Source organism: Vulpes vulpes, chromosome 14, assembly GCF_048418805.1.
Source record: "Vulpes vulpes isolate BD-2025 chromosome 14, VulVul3, whole genome shotgun sequence".
In the NCBI taxonomy this organism is placed as follows: domain Eukaryota; kingdom Metazoa; phylum Chordata; class Mammalia; order Carnivora; family Canidae; genus Vulpes; species Vulpes vulpes.
The window spans coordinates 92,346,461-92,362,389 of NC_132793.1; the positions used below are offsets into that span (position 1 = coordinate 92,346,461).

Genomic DNA, 15,929 nt, shown 5'->3' on the forward strand with positions numbered 1-15,929 from the left:
GTCAAGGAAAGGTAAGAATGCAGAGTAGCAACATGCTCCGTTTCATCATTCACCAGGTGTTAGCAATCAGGAAGGTGTATGTGCGGAAGATGGTAGATGGTGCGTCGCATGGGGTGATCTGTGAATAGGAAAAAGGATAAAGCAACCAGGGATTATGGTGTTTGGGTTTCTGCCTGTGGAAAAATGACAAATAGAATCCTTGCCAGCTGGAGACTGACTCACAGAAATATGAGAGGTCATGTGAAATATAAAGTCAAATAGAAAGAGTTATATAGACACTCGAGAGGTTTTATTTTATAATGTGCTAATCTTGATATTGGGGGATTGGTCAGGAAGTTGGTCGAATCTGCTAGAAAGGATTCCAGAACACACCACATCTGTTCCAGTAAATAAGCTGCCCATCTATCCACTCAGTCAACCATATTTATGAAGCTCCTACTATGTGCTTGTCACTGGGATAAGGCAAAACAGATGTGTTCCTGACCTCACAGGTCTGACAGTTAAATGAAGTGTCCGAGGAGGGATGGTGCTTGCTGTCCCATTGGGGATGTGGGTGAAGCGGAGAACCAACTTTCTAACAGCATTCTCTAAATACCTCATCTCTCCCTACTGCCCATGGCGAGGGGTTTTCGAACAACCTCCGCAAATCGATGAGTGCCCAAGAACAGTGTTGACAAGAAGCCAGAGTCATGGGAATGGATGAAGTGATTCTTTTCTTGAGTTTGGACCTTCACGACCTCACAATTGGACCACAAAGTTGTTCTCTTTGATTGTCCTGGATCTGATGCTTTCCTCTCCTGCCAGACTAGTCTTCTCTAACAATTGCTCATAGCATGGCCCTATCTGGAAGCCTTCACCAACTCGCTAGTGCTAACAACTACAGACCCCTTTCACAGGGCAATGAGGCGCCCCGTGGAATGGTGCCTGTCAGTCTTCCCTGTGCTGTTACCCATGATGTTTGCACAGTGGAACTTCCCAAACGGGTACCACAGGATGTCCAGTTCAATGAGATGTTAACAGGTGCTCTGTTGAAAATAGAGAGGGGGCCCACTAGTCAAATAAATTGGCAAAACAAATCCAGCATTATAATACCATCCTGTACTTGAGATTTATGATGCGACGAATCTCACTAAAGGCTCTGATAAGTCCTGCAAAATTTCATTTAACTTAGCATTTTCCATCATAATTAACATCAAATCCCTTTCTGTGCATAATGATGGTGGTCACCATGTTGAAAAGTTTGGGAAATACTACTCCAGATAAACTTCCCACTTTTGATTGGTTGGTCTATTTAGCCCCAAATGTGCCTTTTGAATTTCTCCTGGCATGGCTTTCCTTATGCAGTTTCTCCTTTTGCAAAACTCTTCATTATCCTCTCCCTCTTTCTAAGCACATCCAACTTAAATGTCACCTCCTTCCTGAAGCCCACCATGATAATTTCTACTCAGATTGATGTTGCTCTTTTCTTCACTTTTAAAGCTCTTTTAACGACCCAGCAATTGGACTGTTGGGGATTTACCCCAAAGATACAGATGCAATGAAACGCTAGGACACCTGCACCCCGATGTTTATAGCAGCAATGTCCACAATAGCCAAACTGTGGAAGGAGCCTCGGTGTCCATCGAAAGATGAATGGATAAAGAAGATGTGGTCTATGTATACAATGGAATATTACTCAGCCATTAGAAATGACAAATACCCACCATTTGCTTCAACGTGGATGGAACTGGAGGGTATTATGCTGAGTGAAATAGGTCAATCGGAGAAGGACAAACCTTATATGGTCTCATTCATTTGGGGAATATAAATAATAGTGAAAGGGAATAGAAAGGAAGGGAGAAGAAATGGGTAGGAAGTATCAGAAAGGGAGACAGAACATGGAAGACTCCTAACTCTGGGAAACGAACTAGGGGTGGTGGAAGGGGAGGAGGGTGGGGGGTGGGGGTGAATGGGTGATGGGCACTGAGGGGGGCACTTGACGGGATGAGGACTGGGTGTTATTCTGTATGTTGGCAAATTGAACACCAATAAAAAATAAATTTAATATTAAAAAAATAATAAAAAATAAAATTTAAAAAATAACAAAAAATAAAGCTCTTTTAAGCTGAGCTATTTGGTATTTATTTGTGGCCTCATATTCTTCCCTTTTATGTTTACAGTGTTACTCTTTCCATCTTTAAGTTACAATATTAACTTAGAAGTCTCTTCAAAGGAGTCATGGTCTACTTTTTACACTGAAAGGCAAAATTATAAAGAACATGGGCGTTGGAATAAAACAGTCATGCTAACCACATTTCAGCTAACCAGCTGCATGACAATGGGTGAGCTACCAAGATTCTGTAAGTCTCAGTTTTCTCATCTGCAAAATGGGGATAATAAACTCTCTCCTTGTTGGAGGTATTGTGAAGATTGATTGAGACCACGTAGAGTATCTGACAAATTGTAAGCAATCAAAACATGTCAGCTACTATGAGTGTAATCACCATCCCTGTCATGATTTACTACTACAAAAACAATTGTAGTTATGGTGACTGGTACATGTCCAGTGTTCCAGGACATCAACATTTCTGAATATTCTGACATTTGGCATCCAAGAGGCTGCCTCTCACTTTGTGAAGGCAGAGAGGGGTATATTAAGTATAGCCATTGCCTAGCAAGGAATGGTGTCTCCTCCAGAGATGGAAAGCCTATGGCTTTAACAGCCAGGCTCCCTGGATTTTCTGGTCCACCCAGATTTTAATAGTAAATCCCATCAGCAAACAAGGTATTAGTCCCATATATCTGATTTCTGCTTTAATGCAACTGTGTATTGTGTGAAGAGGTGTTCGGTCCTTGCTTGGGGCCTGACTTGCCTGCCTGGTTTACATGGCCCTGACCTCAGGACACCTGCAGTTGTCACTCAGTGGCTGGGTAGAATCAGCACTTCATTTGCTTTAGGTGATGTTTTTCTTGAATCTTGACATGTGATTGTCTATGATGTGATAGTGCAGCAAAATGAAATGTCAAGGGACTTTTATGTTTTACATAGTAAATATAAGTGAATTAAGAACAAGGAGCAATGCATATACATGTATATGCATATACATTTTTCATTCACTGGATATTTATTGAGCTTCTTGTATGTGATGGGAACAGTTTACAGGATACTGTGATACAATAGGAAACAAGAGAAGGACAATTCTATCATGATGGAGCTCAAATCTTGCCAGGAAGGCAGAAAACAAACCAGTCAACAAATGAATCTATAATACACTGAGTGGTGCTATGTGCTATAAGAAAATCACAGTAGGGTGTGGGGCTGGAGAGTTGGGGAGGTCAGGGAAGCCCTCTATAACAAGATAAAATTTATGGGGTGCCTGGGTGACTCAGTTGACTGAGCATCTGACTCTTGGTTTTGTTTCAGGTCATGATCTCAGGGCCCTGGGATCAAGCTGTGCATCAAGCTCTGCACTGAGTACGGAGTCTGCTTCTCCCTCTCCCTCTGCCCCTCTCCCTGCTTGTGCACGCATATTCTCTCTCTCTGTCTCTAAAAGAAATAAATGAATAAAGTTTTTTTTTTTTAAAGATGAAATTGAGGACAAAGCTAGGAAGGAAATGTGAGAAGTACACAGGTTGAGGAACTCTTGACAAGGAAAAGGCAAGAGAAGAAAGCTGAGACAAAAGGCACCTAAACGAGGATCATCCTCAGTGAGCCTGGTCCTTCCACTTGGCACCCACAGCACCATTCATCCAGGGGAGGTCATCAAAACAGGACTTCTGGAGTCCAACAGATCTGGTTTTGAATCCAAATTCTACCACTGAATCTTACATGACCTTGGGCACATTACTAAGCCTTGCAGTGTTGCTGGGTGAAATGAGGTGCAATGCTGTATTGAAAATCACTTGCACAGTGTCAGGCATATGGTAGATGCTCAGTAAGCGATAAATGTAGGAAGAAATACAGAGAGGTACATCCCTGCGGATGGCATACATAGTTGGAGACAGAACTGGAGATATTCTCTGAAGAAGGTCCACTTGAAGCCCTCGGGGGCATTCGCAGGAGGAGCAGTAGCACCTCAGCTAGCGTGCCTGAATTGGATCGGCTGTAACTCTACACAGCCCAGAGCCGACATGCCCGTGGGTAATGTAATGAAAGGTGTTTTCCACCCTTCAGGACAGGTGCTCAACTGATACAATTTAGAGTCTCAAATTCCAGAGCTTAATTGTTTGTTCTACATACAAGTTAGCCCGGCTCAGAACACCTGTGGACTAAGTTCTTTTGATGCACCAAAGCCTGTCTTTTATTAAGCTCTTTGCAAGCAGTCAAAATAAGCCCAAACGTCCATGTGTCGCTGAATATGCACGTGGACATAAAACAAGCCAGCATGAGGACTGCCCAGCATATGCTTGAAATAGCAAGTGAATCCCAGGGCTCTGGAAAATATGGTTATGTGATTAATGTAACCAGAGTTAGATATAAAATAAAATTAAATATTTCATATACATAGAAACTTGCCTACACACACATAAAATTCCCTATTAGTTGTACTTGAGGTCTAGCCATGTTGAATCGATAAAAAATGATTTAGAACGGATGGTTTTCAGCAGCTGGTTGCGCTTTCAGTCTTCCATAAAGAAGTTAAAATTAATTTTAATATGTTGATGGTGCTTATTGATGATAATACTCCTAATAAATATCCATTGGAAAAATTCTCTGGCACATCTAGGTGACAGAGAGGTCAAGAATGTTAATGACAATCACAACTACAAAATGCAATTCAGTCAATTACTTTAATTAAATCTAAAACTACTTTATGTCTTCTCATTTATATAGTAAACTGATAGTGGAGAAAAGGGCATCAGCTTTATCTGGTTCATTTTAGAGTCCAACGACGTGGTCTCAGATTGTGTTTTAACATTTGTAGCTCTTCCATCCTTGTGGAACATTTAAGGTAATTATGGGTCTTACAAGTAATGCTGCTGCTTCTATAACGGAAAAAGAGGTGGAGATTTCCTTTTGAACGTAGTTTTATGGAAGGAGAGCTTTCCCTTCACAGACGCTAATCTTGTATTTACAGACTAGGTTATATTGGCTAGAGCCAACATTCCAGGGTAAATGGTAGAAACGTCTACATTTCAGTGAATCCTTTTTAATTATATTGTTGGGGGATCAGAAGAAAAGGAACACAGCTGTCTGTAGTTCTCACTGCCACACAGGTTCAAGGGCTTACAGCTCACTCAGTCGTTATAGCCAAATCAAATGCTTTAAAAAATGAATCGTGGTGTCATACAAAACTTTGTGTTCTTTATGCATTTATGTTGTTCAAACTGGGAAAATATAAAGGTGAGCATTTTAAAAAATGAGTCAATTGGGTGGGTGGCTCAGTGGTTGAGCATCTGCCTTTGGCTCAGGTTGTGATCTCAGGGTCCTGGGATCGGGTGCCACATCAGGATGCCTGCATGGAGTTTGCTTCTCCCTCTGCCTATGTCTCTGCCTCTCTCTCTGTGTTTCTCATGAATAAAATAAAATCTTGAGCAAACAACGAGTCATTAGATTAACAGTCCAATCAGTCTTTAAACAAATAGCATTTAGTGCCTACTATGTGGTGAGTTGTGTTGTGGGCATCCACATATAGCTGTAAATCACACAGATCAAATCCTGTCCCCACCCTCAAGAGGCTTCCATTTTAATTAGAAGGAAATGAGAACACAGACATGTAAAGAAAATATCAGATAGTAAGTAGCAAAGACTATGAAGAAAAAAAATAAAAAGCAGGATGGTGGTAGAGCCATAGCTTCTTCAGACTTGCTTAGCACTGTACTGATTTTAGCACAATCCTACATCCTGGGAAACGCCCTCATTTCGCACAAATTGGGATTATTGGTCACCCTCAAAATGGGACAGAGCATGACTAAGAGGGAGTTTCTTTTGAATGGGTGGTCAGGGAAGGCCTTCCTGGAGAGGTGTCATGTGAGGTAAGAGAAGAATGATGCCAACCTGCTGTCCTCACAAATCTGTAAAACCTTCCAGATGAGACTCATCTCCTCCAGATGATCAAACAGGGGATTTGTTGCCTAGAGAATAGGAATAAATGGGTAAGGAGCATTTTTTATGGGCCAGACAATGTAAATATTTTATATTATTTAATTTACAAACCAAGTGGTAGGCATTAATACTCCCCTTTACAAGTAGGACATAAAGCGATTACTATGGTCTGAATTCTTGAGGCTAATAAGTACAGAGAGGTGAAAAAATCTTGCTCAGCCTGAGTGCAAAGATCATACCAAAGTAGAGTGAGAGGTGAGTTCGAACTACTTTTTGGAGGAAGATTCATTTCCTGCTTGTAGAGGAGATGAAAACAGTTTCTTTATTTCATGGACCCCCGGATTTTGCTGTATAGCCCATTAAACCTCTGCTAAGCAGGATTAGCTTGGACATTTTTCTTTACTCTAGACCTGATAGCTTTTGGATTAAGCAATGTCTAAAGGGTGGAATACCTCTTGAAGAACTCAGGATGTGGAGGGAAATATGAAGGGGTAGAAAGATGAGACTTGGAGTTTCTGCAAATCACAGACAAGGTGAGAGGCAAAGAACATGAATTTTGTTAGCATTACTGTGATCCTATTGATCTCTAGGCTCTTGTAGCCTCTGGACCAATGGGAGGCATATATCTTTATCATTACTTAGTTTCTGGCATGTGTATATTCCTTAAGTCTTTTCAAAGCAGACTTTGTGTAACAATTTTTTAGATTTTCCATTGCAAGTGATCTATGTACTTGCATGTAATATAAGATCCATAATTATTTGCTGAAATTCAAATATTTGGGGAATTAGTATTGGTATCCTAATAAATTTCAGATTATGATTTTAAGAAATTTTCTACAAGAGGATTCCTGGTGACTCATGTCTGGGTTTGGCTAACAACTGTTTTGGCCTTCAGAAGGAACAAAATACTTTGCCATAGTTAGATTTTTACTCAATTTATGCCATGATTACCAACTTTGAAGATACACATTTGTTTAAACCAAAATATAAATATGAGAGAAGTCAATTCTGTAAAGGTGTATTGGGGACACAAAAAAATTCACTCCTTCATAAAAGTAGTAAGAATACTGGCAAAAATAATTAAAAGCAACTTTTTCAGGACTCTGGAAATTAACCAAAGGTTTGTAGTAATCTGAAGAGTGTTTATTCAGGAAAGATGATTAAATTATGATAAGGGTAAGTGGTGTGTGGGGCATTTTAACTTGGTTTCACTCCAGTCCACTCTCCCCAATTCTGTAGTAGCCTGGAAAACCAACAGCCTGATAAGTATGGTAATTAGAAAAACAATTAACCTGGTAGCCACTGAAAGAGGAAAATGGTTTTTGAAGCTCCCCAAAGGCCCCTTCCCAGAAAACTGTCACTATTTGACTTGTGTCACAGTTTGTCTTTATTTGACCTGACTCAAGGCTCACTCTATACAAACAACCCTTTCTCTAGGGTGTTTGTTAAAAACAATCAGTGGCATTGTTTAACATGGCAGATCTCTGAGTTGCTGATAGCATTTGGAGTTACCAAGAGACTAAGCAAAACATTAAAAAGGAAAAAATTGGAGGATGAGATATCCATACACGGTTTTGAAAAGCTCCAACGTATTCTCGAAAATCTAGAAACCCACATGCAAGTGCAGGGCTAGGTACATGCTTGGGAAAGACCCAAGAAGGCTCCAATTTCTCACCTCTGGTGATCTTGAGTCTCTGTAATCAGAAAGTGAAGGCTAAGGTGGGGTTCTCAGCTATGTGGCTGAGCATTGGAAGTACCCCCTCTCTCTTTCAGAATTCCTTGGTGAAGGCTGAGAGACTTAGTGATTGAAATAATTTAAGGAAATCTCCTCTACTCATGAGCTGACCACTTATAGACACTTCAGTGGCTGCGTATGACACAGTCTATAGATGTTACAAAATTATTTCAAGAGAATGACTAAGCAAACAAGCAGCAACAACAATAAAAACTTCATCAGCAATAAACTCTGGGCAGGGGGAGGGAGGGAATCTTATTTCCAGAGTAACACATCATACTTTTTTCTAAACAATCCAGTTTTCTAAAGAAAAAGGAGAGTCTGGCCCACACCCTCAGGAAAAAAATCAGGGAAAGAAGCTATTCCTGAAGTAGACCAGATGTTGTACTTAGTAGGCAAAGACTTTAAAAGAACTAAAGGAAAGTATATCTAAATAATTAAAGGAAAGTATGAGGGGATCCCTGGGTGGCACAGCGGTTTGGCGCCTGCCTTTGGCCCAGGGCGCGATCCTGGAGACTCGGGATCGAATCCCACGTCGGGCTCCCGGTGCATGGAGCCTGCTTCTCCCTCTGCCTATGTCTCTGCCTCTGTGTGTGTGTGTGTGTGACTATCATAAAAAAAAAAATAATAAAGGAAAGTATGAGAATGAGGTTTTGCCAAGTAGAGAATACTAATAAAGAGATGGAAACTAGAGGGGCATCTGAGTGACTCAGCTGGTTAATTACCTGACTCATGGTTTTGACTCAAGTCATGATCTCAGGGTGTTAAGATTGAACCCCACTTGGGCTCCATGCTCAGTGGGGAGACTATTTGAGATTCTCTCTGTCCCGCTGTTCCTCCCTCTGAATGTTCTCCCTCTTTCTCATAAATAAATAAATAAATAAATAAATAAATAAATAAATAAATCGTTTTAAAAAAGAGATATAAACTATAAAAAAAGAACTCAATAGGAATTCTAGAGTTGAGAAGTACAAAAATTGAAATGAGATATTTGCTGGAGTAAGTTAGGATATTGATTTTAATACCCAGGACAACCACTAAGAAAATAACAACATTAACAAAAAAAGGTAAAACAAACAGCAGAACACTAAAACAGCATACCATAAAATATCAAAATAACATACAAGAAAGATGGTTACAGATGAATAGTGGAACAAAAAAGGCATAAGATATATGGAGAACATAGAGCAAAATGTCAGCTATAAATCCCACCTTATCAGTGATTACCTAATGTAAATGCACTAATCAATCAAAAGCAGAGATTAGCAAAATAGGTAGAAACAACAAGAACAACAAAAACAACAGACAAACATGATCCAACTATATGCTACCTACAGAAGACACACTTAGAGCAGACACAAATAGATTGAAAGTAAAAAGATAGGAAAATGTTTATCAGGTAAGCAGTAATCAAAAGAGAGCTGGGGTGGCTATACTAATCCAGATGAAACAGACTTTAAGACAAAAACTGCTCCCAGATGTAAAGAATGGCATTTTATAAAAATATAAGTATCAGTTCATCAGGAAGACTTAACAATGATAAACATATTACTCCTCCAATACAAAGTCCCAAAATATATAAAGCAAAAAACCCGACAGAATTGAAGGGCAAAATAGATAATTTAACAGCAATAGTTGGAAATAAAACTATTTCTATTTGAAGATGACTGATCTTGTTTATAGAAAATCCCAAGGAATCCACCAAAAAATATTAGCACTAATAGGTGAATTTTGCAAAATGTAATGGCAATATACCAAAATCAATTGTGTTTGTATACATTCATAATGAATACTTCAAAAACGAAATTAAGAAAACAATTCCATTCTTAATATAAAAAAGAATAAAATATTTTAACAAAAGATGTACAAGACTTACATGCTAAAAGCTACCAAATCTCAGGGATCCCTGTGTGGCTCAGTGGTTTAGCTCCTGCCTTTGGCCCAGGGCACAATCCTGGAGTCACGGGATCGAGTCCCACGTCAGGTTCCTGGCATGGAGCCTGCTTCTTCCTCTGCCTGTGTCTCTGCCCCCTCCCCTCTCGTCTATAATAAATAAATAAATATTAAAAAAAAAGCTACCAAATCTCACTGAAAGAAATTAAAAAAGAGCTAAATAATTGGAAAGACATGCCATGTTCATGGATTGGAAGACAATATTCTTCAAATAGCAGCACTTCTCCAGATGGTCTATAGAGTCAACTAATTCCATTCAGAATCTCAGCTGCCTTTTTTTTTTTTTTTTTGCATTAATTTACAAACTGATTCTAAAATTTAAATAGAAATGCAAGGGACCCAAAATAGCCAAATGATCTTTAAAAAGAACAAAGTTGGAGCACTCACATTTCCCAATTTAGAACTTAGTGTAAAGTACATTGATGACAACTGTGGTTCTGGTATAAGTATAAACAATTAGATCAATGGAAGAGAAGTGAAAATCCAGAAATAAATCCTCACACGTACAGTTAACTGATTTTTGGCAAGATTACCAAGACAGTTCAATGGAGCAAAGAAGAATCTTCTCAAAACTGGTCCTAGGACTACTGGTAGTACACATACAAGAATGAAATTGGACCCCGTCCTCTTACCGTATTAAAAAATTAACTCAGGATGGATCATGGACATAAAGGTAAGAGATCAAACTGCAAAACTGAATTAGACGATGGTTTCCTAGATATGACACCAAAGACCAAAACAAAAAAACAAAACAAAAGGTAAATTACAGATAAACTGGACTTCACTAAATTTTTTTTTAAAAAAAAGGCTTTATGCTTCAAAAATCACCATTAAGAAAGACAACTCGCAGAATGGGAGAAAATATTTTCAAATCATATATAAGGAACTTAGATCCACTGTATACAAAGTATTCTTACAACTGAACAATAGAAAGACTAAGAATCCAATTAAAAAGGAGTGGGGGATAAGAATGGAAATTTCTCTAAAGAAGATAAACAGCCAATAAGCCCATGAGAAGATGGTCAGTATCATTAGCCTTTAGTAAAATACATATCAAAATCACAATAAGATTTCACTGCCTACCAACTAGTATCGCTAAAATATAAAGAGGCAGACAATACCAAGTGTTGGTAAGGATGTTGAGATATTGGAATGCTCATGCATCGTTTGTAGAATCATGAAATGGTACAGCCCCTACGGGAAACAATTTGGCAATTTCCCAAAATGTTAAACATGGAGTTATGGTAAGACCCAGCATGCTTACATGTATACTTAAGAGAATGGAAAATACATGCTCACACAAAAACTTCAGGAATATTCTTAGCAGCATTAATCGTAATAGCCAAAAAGTGAAAGCAATCCAGATGTCTATCAATGGATGACTGGATAAACAAAATGTGGTATATCCATCCATACAATGGAATATTATTACAAAAAGGAATGTAATGTTAGTATATATTGCAACATAAATGAAAATGTCATACAAAAGAAGCCAGGCACAAAATGTCACATTTTGTATGATTCCATTTATATGAAATAACCATACTGGACAAATGTATGAAGACAAATTAGATTCGTGGTTGATAGAAGTGGGAAGAGGGGGAGATGGAAAGTGATGAAAATGTTCTGAAATGGATTGTGGTAATGATGGCACAACCCAGGGAATATACTAAAAACCACTGAATTGTACACTTTAAAAGGGTACATTTTTTAAAAAGATTAATTAATTAATTAATTAATTAATTAATTTAGAAAGAGGGAGCAAGGGAGAGAGTCTCAAGCAGACTCTCCACTGAGCATGGACTCTGATGCAGGGCTTGGTCTCAGGACCCAGAGATCATAACCTGAGCCAAAACCAAGAGTCAGATGCTTAACCGCGAGTGCCACCCAGGCGCCCCTAAAAGGGTACATTTTATAGTATATGAATTATATCTCAGTATTACTATCATACAAAATGCTAATATGCTTTATAAAATTAACTTCTGTAAGAAAAAATCAGTGTCTTATTAGATAAATTTCTAGGAGATAAAATAACTGTGGCCAGGATTCAGAATCATCCTTCAATATCCACTATTCTGGTTCTACTATCTGTGGTCATAAAGCCACTTAACTGGACTGTGTTTCCCAACTGCCCTTGCAAGTAGGTGTAGCCATTAGGCTAAATTCTGGGCTATAGTCTAAGTATGAATATTTAGTGAAACTGATCTCTTGTATCCGTAAAAGGAAGCTGCTGGCCTGGTCCTCTACTTCATCATTCCCATTTCAGGCAGGCTGAGATGAGGACATGGGAGTGGTGATCAGTCTTTAGATGGCCATCCAGAGCAATATCCTAGGGCATGATGAAAAATAGAATGGAAGGAAGTTGGGTTACTGGGCCATCTTGAAGACTAAACCTTTTTTTTTTTTTTGTAAGATTTTATTTATTCATGAGAGACATACGGAGAGAGGCACAGGCAGAGGGACACAGAGAGACACAGGCAGAGGGAGAAGAGAAGCAGGCTCCTTGCAGGGATCCTGGACCCCGGGATCATGCCTTGCGCCGAAGGCAGACTCTTAACCGCTTAGCCATCTAGGCGTCCTGAGAACTAGAACTTTCTGAATCATTCTGATGTGGAAGAGAATTAGACTCTACCATATATTTGCCTTTATTATTCTGGACACTTTTAAAGCAGTCAAAGTGATCTTCTCAACTATGTAATAACTCTTTGGGCTGAGATGAGGTAATTTCTGCTACAGGCTTTTTTTCTTTCTGTGGATCAGCACTCAAATGGTTTCAAATGAACAACTCTGGGAGTACAAGGATAAACAAGGCACAATCCTTTTCTTCTGAGAGTTCAAAGCATAGTGTAAGAATTTGTGCACGAGTCTAATGCAAAATGTAACAGCTACAGAAGCAAAGATTCGAGTAGAGTTTTATGAACATATATATAATTGTGGGGCTGGAGGCACTTGGGTGGTTCAGTTGGTTAAGTGACTGACTCTTTTTAAAAATTTTTAAAAAGATTTTTATTTATTTACTCATGAGACACATGAAGAGAGGCAGAGACATAGGCAGAGGCAGAAGCAGACTCCCTGTGAGGAGCCTGATGCAGGACTTTATCCCAGGACCCCAGGATCAAGACCTGAGCCCATGGCAGACCCTCAACCACTGGCCACCCAGGCATCCCAAGCAACCAACTCTTGATTTTGGCTCATGATCTTAGACTTGACATCAAGCCCCGTGTGGGCTCCACACTCAGCAGGAAATATGCTTGAGATTCTTTCTCTGTCTCTCTCCCTCTGCTGTGTCCCACATTCCCCTCCCTGTGCACATGGGCACATGCACGCTCTCTCTATAAATTAAAAAAAAAATTGTGACTAGCGGAAGTTGGAGAGAATGAGCAGGCATGAATTGGAAAACCCATTTGCAAGTGGATGAAGGTAACACATTTTTTTTCATTCCACTTCATATGTTCTTATATAATGTGGTTTTGTATCAGGATAATTGGAGTTGTTGCTCTTTTCAAGACCTTTTTATTTTGAAAGAATCTTAGAGGTACAGAAGAATTCAAAGATAGTACAGAGAATTCCTCTACACCTTTCATCCAGTTTGCTTTTACATAATCCTAATACTGATACTAACAAAGTAAGACTGTGTGTGTGTGTGTGTGTGTGTGTGTCTAAAGTATAATACTATTAACTATACTACAGGCTTTATCAGATTTCACCATTTTTTCCTGTAATATATACATTGTTTTTCTGTTCTAGGATCCAATGGGAGATCCAAAAATCACACTTGGTCTTTAACTTGAAATTCTCCTTAGCCCGATTTAGATAATGGGCTATTCACAGAGTATTTGTCTAGTCTGAAGTCAAGAAGACTGGAATGGGAGCTGCAACATGCCGGTGGAGGCTCAGATCAGTCATTAATGAAACACGAGGCCTGTCAACTGGATGGTTGTGGGGATCAAACATGAAAGCACTCTGAAAATTATAAACTGACTATCCTCCAGTGAGATCATTTATTCTTTCATCAATCATTCAGAAAACCTTTCCTGAGTGCCAGCCGTATCTCAGACATTGCATTAGGCACAGAGGCCACAGGATGCTTGACTTCCATTCATCTCTTACTGGAGCTTTTAGTCTTGTAAGGCTGATCCTTAAGTATTTATTGAATGCCTACCATGGGTCCTAGGATACTGATTATTAACTTTCCAAGACAGTGCACTGTCTGAATATTCCATAGCGTGTCTGAAAGAGTTAATGTGTTGCAAACACCTTGGCAGTGCCTGGGGAACTTCTCCCTTGATGAAGGCTGCAGATGCATTAGGGCTCAAGTACGTATTTTCTTTTCCTCTCTGTTTATGTCTCTGTTTTCTGTAAAGTCTCCTAAACTGCAGTAGTATCTACCAAGTTCTCTGACAATGCCATAAATTTCATTAAGAAGATGAAGCCTTATGGGACAATTAACTCCAAAAGTGGTACAAAGCAATAGCAAGGAGATACTGGCCTGTAGTACTTAGCACTAGCTCTGAAATTGAGATAAGCCCTATCAACTCGGGGTTGTGTTTAATGTTCACTGCCGCTTCCATACCACAGCTACAACCTAGCGGTCACCGTGTTAACACTCCCCAATATCTATTACAATTAGTTTTTGATTAAGAGGCCTTACATGGCTTTTGAAGCCTTTTATGTTGTGTCAAATGGCCAGTGATGGAGTGACATGGGCAGACACCTCCCAGTAACAAAGCATCTTGTAAAAGGTTTCAAGTGAACTATTTTATCATCCTAATGGAAACCAGATGACTCGAACTCCCCCCTGTAATTTCAACTATTTACTGAAGAGTCCTTGTTTTGAATTACTTAAAAGATTTATTCCTAAATGCCTACCTCACACATTAAGAATCGCTAATAATGGTGCCATTTGGAATTTGGGAACACTTTTAGAGGTGACTGGGGCAATTTTCACAGAAAATTTATTTTATTTTATTTTTTGTTTTCTTTTGATTTTTAAAGGAGGAGATACCCCTGTCTTTTTCTAGTAGTTAAATATTATTTTAATTATTGTGCAGGAGGCCTTTTTCTGTGGAGTTATGCCTTCTCTGCTGGGGTTTTTTGGCAACAAAAAAGTTTATTTTTTAAGAGAAAGGTCACTGGTATTTTTCAGGAAGAAAAAACTAACTTTGTTTGTTATGTAAGATTTAATTCTGCACCAGCCCAAAATACATGTTATTTTTATAAAGTAAAATTTTATCAAATTTTTGATATGAGATCAAAGAAAGAATTATTTAAAGAACTTTTATGAACTATTAATATACTTGTAAATTTAATGAAAATAGTATATAAATAAGATATAACATGAATATGAAACATATCAGCATTTTTCATGACTGTCTTTTTTATTGTCTTTGTGGCATTGGCCATGTACTACCTTTTGAACCTCAGTTTTGTCATTTACGATTTGGGGTTGGACTAGATGCGCCTGCATTTTCATTCACCTCTAGAAATTATTGGTTCAGGGCACTTGGGTGGCTCAGTGGTTGAGCATCTGCCTTTGCCAAAGGTCGTGATCCTGGGGTCCTGGGGTTGAGTCCCACATCAGGCTCCCTGCATAGAGCCTGCTTCTCTGTCTTCCTGTGTCTCTCCTCTCTCTGTCTCTCATGAATAAATAAAAATCTTCAAAAAAAGAGAAATCATTTGTTCTGTGATATCTGATGTGCTGGAGACTATTAGCTCCTACAGCATAAGGGCTTCATCGTGGAGAATGTGGCATCCTGAGTTGACAACTGTTTACCCTTCGGTGTGGTACCCGACTCATTGAGGCTCAGATTTTCTCCCATGTAAAATAAGGACAGTGATCTCTACTTTACTTACAATTACAAGTGAAATTATAATTTGGTTACAATTAATAAGTAAAACCAGGTGTGTAGAATGCCCCATAAATGGTAGCCTCTCAATTTCTATTTTCCTTTTTATCTTTCATATTCCATATTGTTGAATATTGTCTAGTACAGTGTGAATGAATGGGAAATTACCACAATGTTTGTATGGACATCATTCTATTATAAGCATTTAGTGAGCACTTGTTAATTGCTCAATGTCTTATTAAGCTTGAGAATCTTGAGATTAGAGGCAGAATCCTCACTTATGTGCAGATTGGACTGTAGACAATAGAAAATTTAATATTTATTCATTTAAAATATTTATTTACTTATTTTAGAGAGAGCATGCAGCACG

The 15,929-nt window shown here is 38.8% G+C and overlaps 1 long non-coding RNA gene across 3 annotated transcripts in view; it reads left to right on the forward strand.

Moving 5' to 3' along the window:
- The window catches only part of LOC112922138 (uncharacterized), a 113,653-nt gene extending 108,130 nt beyond the window's left edge, over positions 1-5,523 (forward strand). For all 3 annotated transcript variants that reach the window (XR_011997091.1, XR_011997089.1, XR_011997088.1), the window contains 2 exons: positions 2,160-2,321; positions 3,404-5,523. This is a non-coding gene — a long non-coding RNA (uncharacterized lncRNA). The remainder of the gene's footprint in view (positions 1-2,159; positions 2,322-3,403) is intronic.
- Positions 5,524-15,929: the final 10,406 nt, after the last annotated feature.